This window comes from Arvicanthis niloticus, chromosome 5, assembly GCF_011762505.2.
Source record: "Arvicanthis niloticus isolate mArvNil1 chromosome 5, mArvNil1.pat.X, whole genome shotgun sequence".
Lineage (NCBI taxonomy): Eukaryota > Metazoa > Chordata > Mammalia > Rodentia > Muridae > Arvicanthis > Arvicanthis niloticus.
In genome coordinates, this window is record NC_047662.1 from 47,996,273 (window position 1) to 48,007,205 (window position 10,933).

Genomic DNA, 10,933 nt, shown 5'->3' on the forward strand with positions numbered 1-10,933 from the left:
ATGGGTATTTATTTGTTCCCTCAGAAACTATGCCATGAGAACAAGAACAAAGGAATGCCTAAACTTGGTCAGGCTCGTGAGCCACTTGAAATGTGCTCCTTCTCAGAATGCAGGGTCCCATAAAGCTCCCCTTAAAGGCCACACATATTCCTATGTCCTGCCTTGTGCTCTATAGTCTATTGTGAGTGTATTCATAAATCTATTTAAATCTGTTCAGAACCTGAATATATTGCCAATGTGTACCATACTTGGTGAAAAATATAGACTTTCTAGCCCAACCAGACATTTACGAGAAGTAAACTTCCTCTTCCCTTTTTTATTTCCTAATTCTGTCCTAATTATAAAGCCAGTGCTTTCTACTTTATGTATGAATTTGTTTCATCAATACTCCCCCCTTTTTTATTTGTCTCCACGTAGTTGAGAAAGGATCTCACTGTATACTTCTGGATGGCTTGGAATTCTCTGTGTCCCCAGGCTGATTTCAAATTTGCATCAGTTCTGATTCCTAAATTCCTGAGATTAAAGAATTTGCTACGACTCAGTCTAATTCCCTTTTCTGTATTAGCCAGTGTCATTATTCTCAAATAATCATAACTTCCAAATATACACCATTTTTGTTTCTCAAAATAAGCTTATTGGAACAAACTCCCACCATCTCTTTTTCTATTTCCTAAGAGTTGTATTTTCCATCTATATCCATCAAGAGTTTGTTAAAAGTTTTTTCTTATGTAAATTTAGATTTTCAGGTTCTATTAGAATTGATGAAGTTTTCATATATTTTATATCATGGAAGTTTTCATATATTTTATATCATTTTATCATTTTCATACATTTTATATCATATATTTTAAAACAATGGAAGGTTTTATTTTCTTATTTTATTTGTTAATTGTTATTTTATGTAATAGACATTTTACCTGCATGTATATCTATGCTTTGTATCCAATGAAACCAGAGAAAGAGTCAAATCCCCTGGAATTGGAGTTACAGCTAGTTGCTGGGAATTGAACCCAGGTGTTTTGGAAGAGCAACCAGTTCTATTACCTGCTGAGTTATTTCTCCAGACCCCACTGGAATTTTAAAGGCTTTTATTCAAGAGGGCAATCAGAAAATGAGACAGTGGGTGTGGAAGAGTGATAGATACCATAGGATGTAACAGGATTATACTGGAAGCGAAGAAAGTGGTTGAGAAACTGTGCACTTCAGAATACTCCTTGATGAAGAAAAAGCAACACTAATCCATTAGGTTACAAACATTTGAAAAGCCACGTGATTCTCTCAAATGCAGTCTTAGCAAGGTGACATGCTAAGTAATCCTTTTATATAAAACCTCATACAAAAACCCTATATTGTCAGTGCCAGCATGAGAGTTAGGCTTATGACAAGGATTATCTGTGCGACTGCCTACTAATGCTCTACTGGGAAAGGGAGCATCTGTGAGCAGGTCCCTACTGACATATTACCCAGCTCTGTCCTTGGTACTTGCATGTTTTTATTAGTGGGGCCTCAGATAAGTATTTAGACAGTGTGTCCAAGAAGATTAAGCACAATACAAATATGAGAAGAATCAGCATCACAAAGTCAATACATTAAAACTTGGCAAGTGTCTGAAAGGAGAGCCGGAGGCTACAATACAAAGACTGCCTGTTATTCATAAAGTATTTTCAGTTCTTTCTCAAAGAGTGCCCACCAAGTTCTGACAAATATAATAACATTATGACCATCCTCAAAAGGAAGAAACTGGGGCTCAAAGAAGCTGTGTAACTTGCTTGCAACTAGTTGACTAGTGAGAATCTGGTGGTATGACTGGTGTTTGGTTAGCTTGTTACCCATTAGATTGAATAGTTCATTCTTTGAACTATGTTGTTCAACTTTGAACAAAAACCACAGCTTCACTGGCTGTCCTAGCTTGCTGTGACTAAATAGCACGGCCAAAGGCAGCCTGGGGAGGAAAAGGTCTATTTCAACTTATAGTTGTTGTTTACTATAAAGAGAAGTCAAGGTAGAAACTTATAGGCAGGAACTAAAGCAGAGGCCACTGAGGAATGCAACTTATTAGCATTCAGTCCCCAGGTAACAATTAGCTAACTTTTCTATACCTACCAGAACCATCTGGCCAGAGCATGCATCACCCAAACTAGGACTGTTTTTTTCTTGTCAATAATAAATCAAAAGAATCCCCCAAGGCTTGCCTACAGGTCAATCTGTTGGAGGCACTTTCTCAATTGAGATTTCCTCAATACTTCTAGCTTGTGTCAAGTTGACAAACTAACCAGGATGGTAGCCCAGCATTGTAAATTTCATTTCTCGCTCACTCTAGGTCTAAAATGGGTCATGTGGGAACTCTGCTCATTACCATCCTGCAGAAAACCTGGTCAACCCCAGCTGACATCTCCATGGCAGATGTAACTTTGAAACATTCTGTCTCAAAATGGCATAGCTTCTCTCTCCTTATTTTGAGGACTAAAAGCTAGTCACATGGCTAAGTCTAAGTGATGAGGAAGCCAGGGAAGCAATTACAGTGTTCCTGAGAGGAGAGAAGAGAGCCCCGGTGAGTGGCACGGCCTCGCTTTGTTCACCTCTCCCCATTGCATACTCAATGTGATGATGTGGGGCAAAGATGAAGCAGTAGGCTTCTGCTTCATTTAGGCTGAAAAAGTACAGCAATGCAAATATACCACAGAGAAGATCTGCCACATACACAGCAGATGGAGAAATACCTAAGGATTATTAGAGATTAGAGAACACTCTCTAAATAAGCCACCTCTGTATCAATGTGCCATGTGCAGTGGATATTAATAGCATCATTTGTCATGACTAAGAGTAGCCAATATTAAGTCTCCATGTTTCGAAATCTAAACTTTCTTCCTAAGCAAAAGGCCTCCTTACTAACTAAATAGTAATGTCTAGTGGGATATACTTTAGACATCCAGAGGTATGTACCATTCCAAAACTCACTCTTGTCCTTAATATATGACATGTACTTTATCAGTGTTGACATATGCCAGCTGACCCCTTTGTTAGAAACTTCAGATTTATTGCATCATTCCCTGCCCTTCTGACTCAAATATCCAATTATCATAGCAGTGTCTATTCAAGCCAATAGTTCCTCTCAGGCAAGCTGGAGACTCCTGATTCAAACTCTTAACTGATCTCCTGGTCATCAATGGCAAATAGGGCAATCTTTCCAAGATTCCTTGTAAATACTCCATCCCTGTCAACCAATGCTAATAGGCAAGACCGAAGCCCACCACTGTACATGGGAGGCCTTTTACAATAGATGCACCACACTTTGGGCTGCATCTTCTGACCTCCAACCTACTTTGTGGTCACTGAACTACCAAGCTGTCTCCAAAATATCGCTGAAAGCTCTAGTCTTCCTAGACTTCATAATCCTGCTCTTCTAGCTCTCTTCCTTGGTTTGAGAGCCTTTGCCTCAAGATCTGATGCATCCAAATCAAATATTACATTCCCCAATTACATGTCTTTTCAACCACCTTTGTCATTGGCTTTGTCACGTGGCATCAGCCTTGTTTTTCTATCTTCTCCACCAGCCAACATGCTGGGCTAGAATTAACTGCCCTAGAGCTTAACATAAGCCTTAAAGTTTGGGAAAAATTAGGATGGAGATGAGCTGGAGACCAAGATGCTAATGGGCTGGAACCGATTGCAGAGTTCACCAAAAATGTAGGTTAAAGTTTTCAGGGAATAGAATCAAAATGTGAGAACACTAAAAGCAACTAGTTAATTTATTTTAAAAAAAGCAAAGAGAGATTATTAACAGGAAAGAGACTGCTTGCTCATTCACAGTAGACACACTAATTGGAATTCTTTATGGCTTAAAGGCACAAGAAAATACTGAAAGTGTGAGATAGCAGCAAGGTAAAGAAGGGGTTAGAAAGAAAACCAAGGGAAACTCCCAGACTTGGGCTGACAGCCCCACCCCTAACTATAGCTCCCTTAGGTCTGTTACTGCACCAACCAGCCAACCAGTGCCTTTATCAAATGCTCAGGTAGCAAAGATACAAAATATTAACATCACACCTGACTGCATGCTGTTTAAGGAATTTCAAATTAGCACACAAGAAAATGTTTCCCTTGAGAGCTATTCTGGCATTTTATATTCACACATTGCAACTGGTATATAAGACCAAAGCAACATGCTTTTAATAAAACACCACACAATGCATGGGAGGGGTGGTGTTCATTACCTTGGTGATAATTCCACTTTTTACCCTTCAGAATAAGGAGGCATTAAACCCCACTGAGCTGATAAAATAGGCTGGATGAATCCCTATAGCGAGAAGAGCATTAGCAGCAGGATTGCATAGATTTCCTAATGCAAAAGCCTGGGTAGTGTTTCATTATTGAAGTTGCCTGATTACTTTGGTTCAAGCCTTATCTCCAATTCTTTCCTCCCTCTATTTAAAGTCACCACAACAAACAAATAAAGCAATCACACAACAAACAGCACTGTAGGCCAAACTCCTCCCCATCACAGAGGCGGCTGCACAAAGTTGCAGCCAAAACACCTGTTTTGCACTCAAACCAAACAAAGCTAGCTTTGGTACCCTATAGCCCATCAAGCCCAAGGAAAATGTGCACCGCTTATCTATGCTGATGCTGGTGAATTGTATCCGGAATCAGCAGAACATTCTAGAGTTTAAGTGTCCAGTCACTTTTCTTATTATGGCAACCTAATCTGTCTGTCTTCCTCCCCTGCCAAGGTATTATTTCCCTAGCCACATGCGGCAACATTAGATTTCCATTCTCCCAAAATAAAACTTCCCAGATGCCCTTCACAGGAGTGTAAAAGGCAGGACGTGCTGCTCACTCATATTAAAATTCACCCCCTTCATTAAATTTGTACCTGCTTCCATTATTAAGAGGACTTCTAAATTTCCCTGTCTGTGTTCTCTCATAAAAATCCTGTTTTAAAATTCAATGACTTGTTCCAAGACACTTCATCATCCCATTTCATAAAAAATTTAATGGTGCCTAATCCTCTAAGACTCACTAAAGTTGCTCTGGGTGTAATGCCAGCTCCAGGTCAATCTAAGAGTAGATACTTCAATCTGAAATGTATATTAGGCCCCATTTAGCCATGATTCTGAGGTTTATACATTTTAGTCTACAGAAAAATGACCTTTGGAATTTATTAAGCATGCACCTGTCCAGGAATCCTTAAAGCAGGTACCTACTCAGTAGGTTCTGGAGTAGATTAGAACTATACACCTCACAGGTACTCTAAGGAGACTCTGTTGTACATACAGAGGAAAATTGCTATGCTAGTGAAAACAAAACTCAATGCAAATATATTCCCATCCTCTCCCCACTCATCCTGAGATGAGGTGTATCCTAGGATACTTCTAACTCCACCAAGGTGGTTCACATCCACACTAGCCTCCTCTAACCTTATGCAAATGGGCCCCTCATTGCTTCTGTTCAGGACTAGTCCTGTTCCTAGCCAAAACAGAAACTGGGCATAGGATTCTAGCTGAATTTGCTGGAACCTTCTCTAGTTCTCACCAGAAAAGAAAAACAAACAAACATCATCATCATCATCATCATCATCATCATCATCATCATCATCATCATCATCATCATCAATAACAACAACAACATTATTTTCATTGTGGTATCTAGAGATACCACAAACTTCTACATTCCAGAGTCTTAAATAGAATTAGATCATCACATACCTAAAAAACAAAGACTATAAAACATTTAAGACCTCCCAAATCTGGTCCCCTGGCTTACGGGTAGCTCCGGCATCTGCTCCCAGACTCCCGGAAGATTGATTTAGAACAGAACCTTTTCTGAGTGTTAGTCCCTCAACCCTTTGACTAAGTTTCTAAGGTCAAATTCATCATTATTGGCCTGTTCCCCATGTGAAGAATTGCTCTTTCTGAATTTTACTTTGTTACAATGATGTCACTGGCTAGACTGCACATCATTGTAGGCAGTTCTCTTCTGAAACTCTTCCAAGTATCCTCTGTAATGACACTGTTAAAAAATATTGCTCACTCCTTTAACCAATGTCCCTTTAATGAGAATCCACATGAAGTTTCTGTCTAAACTTAACACTAAAAATAAATTTACTGTTCATGAGAAATTGATTCTTTTTTAAATCTCACACACTATATTTTACGACAAAAGGCTTCCATTTCTACCTCTATTAAGAAACAAAGCTTATCCAGCATTCTACTATGTCTCTTAAGTTACATTCCAGGCAACCATATGCCCACAATTATTTTCTTCCCCCATGCCTATATATACTGCCTTATTCCTCATATCTCTTATAAACAATTAACTTTTAATTAAGGCTTTTTTTATTCATTCCTGGATATGTTCATCAATATCTCAAATGCTAAAGACTCCAAGTTAACCTATCAATAAGTATGTACTACATGATCCCCTGATGCTCAGTAAATGAGGAAATTCATCAGAGGGAATATGAAGTGATATTATGAGGTGCCTCGGAAGTGATTGAGAAAAGACTGGCATGCATAACGTGTAATACAAGTGTGAGGGTGGTATCACCTAGGAAGTGATTGAGAACAGACTGGCATGCATAACGCGTAATACAAGTGTGAGGGTGGTATCGGTGATTTACAAGTCATCTCAAAAGTAAAGGAAATCAGCAAAGGACTTGAACATTGGGATTGTGGGGAGAATAAAATGTGGACTTTGATAGACTGAAAAAGATACTGGAGATCAAATGACCAGCACAGGCTCTAAAAGGAGTTAGAAGTAGAGGAAAACAGACTAGTGTAATGTCTAGCACTTACACACTCATTACTTCGAAATGCCTGTGAAAATCTTGATAAAATCCATAGATTTCCTCCTTCCAGCTGTGGTGATCACAGAAGGCTCCTTAAGCTGGAGACAAATGGTAGGTAGTCTTGTAAGTTAGCAGATGGCTTTGGAGTTGACAGAGGAGGATTGTGCGAGCTATTTAGGGTTCCTGAACAGGGCAGTGATGAGATGAAAGCAGTGTTTAAAGAAGATTAATGTGGCCGTGCAGGAAGAGAGCAAAGGAGAAAATACTACAGGCAAGTACCAGAAAGCAGTGTGTTTCATAGTCACAGGATGACTAAAGCTGGATGAAGGATGGGGCAGAAGATTGCCACGCAGAGACCCTCAAATATTTTAAAGGCAGTAATGGTGTTCTTCCGGAGGAATTTGTGATTGCTATACATGGAGACAAATGAGTCAAAAATCAAATGTAATCACAGTAATTAATCAATAATAGCCTTTTCTTTATCACTCAATAGATTCTGAGCTGCAAAGAGAGACAATGGTTCTATCTTATTCACCAGTGTCTTGCATAGTATTTCAAGCAAACAAAATGCTCCCACTATTTCCCATAAACTTCATTACTCAATAATTAATGAGACAATTTTGTTCTTAGAAAAAAAATCATAAAAGCAGAAGAAGGGGGGATGGGATGGGGGTTCCTGGGTGGTGGGAGGAATGGGGTAAGGGGATACAATCTGAAATATAAATATAATTTCCAATAAAAAAGAAAACACATTGAAAGGATACATAATATTGAGTGTTAAAAATAACAGTCCAGTTGATTGAAGATGGTGAAAGCACCGTTCATTAATTATGATCTCCAATCCTAACTTTGTGCAATAGATTATCTTTCATTTTAGTCTCGTAAAACAGGTATGGCAAGTTTCTGCTAGTCCTTCAAGGTCACTTCACCAGAAAATGACAAATGCAGAATTCAGAACTACACCTCCCTGTGTTAGAAGTAGAAAAGGGCTGGGTGGGCAGGCGCCTGGTCGGTGTGAGGAGTCCTATCAAACAAAAAGAAATAGTGGAAACCATTTAATTTTTCACCCAACTTGCACCCCACAAACATTTAATCATCAGGTGAGTTGGACAGGTGGGCACGGACTTGGGTTATTAAACTCTTCCTTCTGTCAGGCTAACAATAGTTGAGTAGAAGAAAGGAGACGTGAAACAATAAGCACAAAGTCAACAGACAAGCCAGATGCCGAGCAGCGAGCAGCATAGGGTGTGGCATGCTTGCAAGAAACCAGAAGATATCAAATAGCAGACTGTGGGGGAGGCGGCAGTGAATGCTCTCCGACTTCTTTGGTCTCATTCTCTCAGTTTTATGCTCTCATTTGTTGCTTCATTTACTCTTGGATTCTACTCCTCAGTTAAATGGCATTGCACTATATTCTTACCTATATTTACACCACGTATTCACCTACATAAAGTGGCAGGAACTCCTATTTGAAAACTGAGTGGTGATCTATTACATATTTATTTGCACAGGCATATGCACACGTATATATCTCATTTTCTTTACGCATATTAGCAGACCTTTAGATCGTTTCACAGATTGATGACATAAGCTAGTATGAATAATGTTGTATTCATTGTGAGAATAAAGAAATCCCTCAACAAACTGGTTTCAGCTCCTTTGGGTATATGCCCAGTAGCAGGATTCCTGAATCTTATAGTACTATCTTTAGCTTGAGTTCTTTCTTTCTTTCTTTCTTTCTTTCTTTCTTTCTTTCTTTCTTTCTTTCTTTCTTTCTTTCTTTCTTTCCTTCTTTCCTTCCTTCCTTCCTTTCTTTCTTTCTTTCTTTCTTTCTTTCTTTCTTTCTTTCTTTCTTTCTTTCTTTCTTTCTTTCTTTCCAGGAAACTTTGTACTGTTTTCCATAATGGCTGCTCTAAGACTCATGTTCATTCACACTCAATCCAACCCTTGGTTTTGTCTTGTTTTAAGAAGGATCTTTCTAACAGGTGTAGGGGAAAGCTCGATGAGGTTTTGGTTGGGGTCCCCCAGTGATGAAGGATAGTGGCCTTGTTGCCACATGCTTATTTTTGTCCATTTATGTCTTGTGCTTGTAGGCTTTTGAGTCTTTTCCTATTTATTTATTTATTTATTTATTTAGCTTAAAATTTTAAAACTTGTATACAATGTACTATGATCATCATATTCACCCACTACCTATCTCCTTCCCATACCTGCTAATCCTTCTCCCAACCAGCTCTTCCCCTCTCCTCCCAATCCCACCCTCAGCCATCAACTCTCAGTTGTACAGGTAGCCATGTCTGCTTTTTAAACATGGTTGCAATAACTGGGTCATATCTAGAAGACAGCATTTCATAGCATACTTTCCTGTCTTCTAGCCTTTGCACATTTTTAAATTGGGCCATTTGCATTTTATTTTTTGCTATTGAGTTGCCGGAGTCCTGTGGAGAGAGTTAGTGGCATCCCATTTAGTTTTGTTTGGTTTGTTTGAAACAAGGTCTCACTATGCAACCTTGTCTGCCCTGGAACTCAAGTACACTAGACTAGTCTGGAACTCACAATGATGCAACCACCCTAACTTCCTCAGTGCTAGGATTAAAGGCATGCCCCACTGTTCAGAGTATAATAATACCCTGGATAAATGAAAAGCTGCCCTTTGTTCATTGATTAGAAGAATAAATGCTAAAATGTCCATGTTACACAAGGGAAGCTACAAAATTGGTGTCCTGCATATGTGTGTGTGCGTGTGTGTGTCTTGCTGCCTATACTTGGGTGCCACACACACACACACAAAAGAACCCTCAGCATTCAAGTGGGTGCCATGGAGCCTGAGCCATTGTCTTTTCTCAGTGGTTATTCTTTTTTAAAAATATTTGATTTATTTATTTATTTATTTATTTATTTATTTATATCAGTACACTGTAGTTGTCTTCATATATACCAGAAGGAGGTATCAGCATCAGATCCCATTACAGATGGTTGTTGTGAGCTACCATGTGGTTGCTGGGAATTGAACTCAGGACCTCTGGAAGAACAGTCTGTGCTCTTAACCTCTGAGCCATCTCTCCAGCCCGCAGTTCTCCTTTTTATATGGAAGCCTACAATATGCTTTGGGCTGAGTTTTGTATACTGTGTCAGATGAAGGCCTTATGCCACTCATCCACTTGTGACCATTCACAGAGCAGACAATGCTGTTCTTATCATGTGTGTGTTCTTAGCACCTTTGCCAGGAAGTAACAGCAGACCCTTAATAGGTGGGTATATTTATGGGTTCTCTACCTTTACACTAGCCACATGTATTTTGTTACAAGGGAGCATGGTGCCTTCTGACCCATTCTTTCGCTCCTGGCTCTTTCAGCAATGCAAGATCGCTTGGCTTGTGATTCTGCATGACATTAAAGACTGGCTTCTTCATTTCTGTGAGGATGTGGCGTTGGCATGTCGACATGCATTGTACCAACTTTGTAGCTTCTCTTTTGCAGCATGGACTTTTTAACATTTATTCTTCTGAATCACTGAACACGTGACACTTTTTCTTTGTTCAAGTTTTCTTTTATTAGCATCTTGTGGTTTTTAGTACGTAAGTATTTTACCTGAGTATTGCTGTTACTGTTTAAAATGGGAATGCTTTAGAGAATAATGTGTATTTATGAGAGTTAATGGAATATCCTGAAACTTACAGGATTTATTGGTTTTACAAAGTCTTGGTGGCATCTTAAGAGTTATCTTTGTGTAAACAATCATGTCACCTACAAATAGAGAGAGTTGAACCATTTTTGTTGGCTGCCTTCTTTTTTTCTCTATTGCCTTCTCAGGCTTGCACTTCCAGGGCTGTGCTAAAAGGAAATGATGAGAATGGGCATCTTTGTCTTTATCTTGAATCGTTAAAAAAAAAAAAAAAAAAGATAGATTTTGCAACAGATGTTACCTAGGAGGCTGTCATGAGAACACTTCTTTGTGTTGAAGCAAATCCTGTTCCACTTAATCTATGGATCTTGAAACAAAGGCTGTATCCTGCCAAATGTTTGTTTATGCATCTACTGAAATTGTAACATGACTTCTTTAGTCTCTTGCTTTTTAAAAATGAGGCGTGTCACATTTACTGATTCACGTATGTTGAACAATCCTTAACATATAACTTGACATGAGGAA

At 39.0% G+C, this 10,933-nt stretch overlaps 1 protein-coding gene across 2 annotated transcripts in view; it reads right to left on the reverse strand.

Annotated features, from left to right (window-relative positions):
- Pde4b (phosphodiesterase 4B) overlaps positions 1 to 10,933 on the reverse strand; it is a 604,839-nt gene that overhangs the window by 336,964 nt on the left and 256,942 nt on the right. The gene's annotated exons all lie outside the window — the stretch shown is intronic.